The sequence below is a fragment of the Nilaparvata lugens genome, chromosome 13 (genome assembly GCF_014356525.2).
Source record: "Nilaparvata lugens isolate BPH chromosome 13, ASM1435652v1, whole genome shotgun sequence".
Classification (NCBI taxonomy): domain Eukaryota; kingdom Metazoa; phylum Arthropoda; class Insecta; order Hemiptera; family Delphacidae; genus Nilaparvata; species Nilaparvata lugens.
In genome coordinates, this window is record NC_052516.1 from 12,909,015 (window position 1) to 12,912,446 (window position 3,432).

Genomic DNA, 3,432 nt, shown 5'->3' on the forward strand with positions numbered 1-3,432 from the left:
GTAACTAAATTAATAATTTTGTCAGGTTGGCATTAAGTTGAGTTGACTTGTTAGGTTGGCACCAAGTTGAAGATTGAAATGCATTTATCGCGGAAAAATTGATTGGGCACTGCTACTTAATCAGAGCTATTCCTGGAAATATTATATTACTAGCCGTCAGGCTCGCTTCGCTTGCCATATCCGTTTAGTCTGGACCCCCGACTGGATCGTCCTAACATATGATCGTCTCAAAAATGAAAAATGCAGGCGAGCGAAGCGAGCCTGCTGATCTCTATCTTGGACGATCCAGTCGAGGGTCCAGGGGGCGGAGCCCCCTGGCTAGACGGATATGGCGAGCGGAGCGAGCCTGACGGCTAGTTAATTGTATTTCTACATAGTTTAAAAACGATGTGACAACTTAGCGGAGGTGGGAAAGGATAGCGCTATCTGCTTCATGGAATGATAGACAAGGATAGCAACACCAATGTTGTTCGAATACTGCCATTATAACGTGGACCTCACTGCACAGAAGTACCAAACTAAAACCATTAAACTGCGATACTGCTTCAACACTCGACCAAATCTACAAATACAGATTATATTATGCAACTCAGCGTTCCCCAAATGACCTGTCATCAAAACTATACCGATAATCCGATTTCAAACAAAGTTGATTTTCACTCCACCTACATCAAAATATTTATATCGATAAAACGATTAATCGATTCATACCAAGTCGACTTTGACTCTACTTACTAGTAAGTCTGTGAACAGTAGACCTCGCGCTCAGTGAGTTACATTGACCTGTTGTTATGTTTTCTCAAAAATTAATAAATAATTTATCAATTAAAAATATCTAGAAAAAATCGTAAATAAACATAGAGCTTTCTGTCCTATATCGTACCGTGACGTGTCGTCCCGGAATGTGAGTGTGAGCGCTGTTATCAGGTCTGGCTGCAAATGTCCACAACGTTGATGGAAAGATACATTTTCAAGATGTTCGTTGTTTTTGAATGGGTAGTATTATAGTCAACTGTCTACTAACGTTAATGGAAAGATACATTTTCAAGATGTTCGATGTTTTTGAACGGGTAGCATTATAGTCCACTAGACAGCTGATTTATCTATATATATAAAAGCGAAATGGCACTCACTCACTCACTCACTCACTCACTCACTGGCATAACTAAAAATCTACCGGACCAAAAATGTTCAAATTTGGTAGGTATGTTCAGTTGGCCCTTTAGAGGCGCACTAAGAAGTCTTTTGGCAATATTTCAACTCTAAGGGTTGTTTTTAAGGGTTTAAAGTTCGTCTTTTAGCATGTATATTCTACTTCTCCCAATCTCTTAATTAGAATTGAAATTTCCATATCATATGTTACTATAGAGCTATAATCTAGATAGTTTACCTCTTCGAAACAGTTGTTAACTGGCAACTAAATCAATAATTTTGTCAGGCTGGCATTAAGTTGAGTTGATTTTGTTAGGTTGGCACCAAGTTGAAGATTTAAATGAATTATCGCGGAAAAATTGATTGGGCACTGCTACTTCATCCTGGGAATTATATTACTAGCCGTCAGGCTCGCTTCGCTCCATATCTGTTTAGCCAGACGTTTAGTCTGGACCCCGACTGGATTGTCCTATTATAATATGATAAAAATGAAAAATGCAGGCGAGCGAAGCGAGCCTGCTGATCTCATTCTTGGACGATCCAGTCGGGGCTAGACGGATATGGCGAGCGAAGCGAGCCTGACGGCTAGTGATGAATAATTCTATAGTCTGATTTTTACGGTAATATTGGCGTATGAAGGAGGCACCTTTTTCCTTTTTATCCTTGAAATGCAAAATTTCCAAAAACCTTGTATATACGTCGACGCGCAATTAAAAAAGGAACATACCTGTCAAATTTCATGAAAATCTATTTCCGCGTTTCGCCGTAAATGCGCAACATAAAAACATATAAACATATAAATATTTAAACATTCAAACATTTAAACATTAAGAGGATGCCAAACCGTCGATTTGAATCTTAGACCTCACTTCGCTCGGTCAATAACCTCAGTCAGAGAAAATAAGGGCCGGCTTCCGAGCTCGGGATTTAGCCGAGTTCTAGACTTTAAACAGCTGGAGTCAGAAAATTTGATTTCCGAAACGGGGCGTTGTCGCAGTAAATAGTAGCATCAACATATATCCTTATTTTCTCATTTCTATAATTGGAAACGTTTTTCCTTGACGAAATGAAACATCCCTAAATAATTCAAAATAGCTGAAACTTTACACCATTTTTTTTATATTTTATTTTGTGATCAATTTTCTAGTTTTTCGAAATTTAATTTAAACGTGACTATAACTATGACTATTACTGCGAATACGCCCCGTTTCGGAAAGCCGATTTTCTGACTCCAGCTGTTTAACCCTCCGGCAGTCACGCTGTTGTAAAAAGTACAACAGTGTCAGTTTTTTTGCTGCACGAAACTATTGGATGGGGTGGTGTCAGTGAATGAGTCACCTTTGCATTCCAAAACTTTCTCCCCATCACTCCACTGAGTTGCAGTATCAACCGAGCAATGGTTCAGTCTTCAGGTGCCATTTAGTCGCGACAGTGCTTCAGATAGCGAAAGACTGTATATGGGTACTGTAAAGGAACCAATAACACAGAATTGATGGCTTTGCTTGGTGTACCTTATTGGGCTAAGAAATGGTAATCATCCAAATGTTCATAGTAAAATAATCCAAAAAGATGGAAAAAGTAATTATACAATTAATTAATATGTTTTGACAGTAAACAGAGCACATAATAGCCTACTTGGAAAATTGGATGTTGAATGAAAAAGACTGAGAAATTGTCAAAAAACCACTGATTTATTGATAATTAGGAAGACCGGTTTCGGTTATTAAACCATTGCCAATCTCTGATAAACTGTCAGAGATTATCAGAGATTGACAATGGTGTAATAACCGAAACCGGTCTTCCTAATTATCAATAAATCAGTGGTTTTTTGACAATTTCCTAGTCTTTTTCATTCAATATGAATAATTACCACAATATCAACTTCTCAACTACACAAAAAGTGGAAAATTGGATGTTGTAAAAAGTACAATACGCGACCGCTCGTGTGATTGAGTAGGGCGCGACTACCGGAAGGTTAAAATCTAGAACTTAGCTAAATCCCGAGCTCGGAAACCGCCCTGAAACAATCTTAGGGCTGGTTGCTTTAAAGCCTGTTAAATTTTAACCGTGAATAATTCACGAGAACCAAACAGAGAAACCGTCTTATCAAGAAGGCCTTCTCTGATTGGTTCTCGTGGAATTATCACGGTTAAAATTTAATCGGCTGGTGTGCAACGGGGTTAAGTTTTCTCTGCCTCAGCATATCTATATCGATAACCCGATTAATCGATTTGGGCGAGGTCGACTTCAACTGAAGATTTCTGCTAAGACCCTTGACAG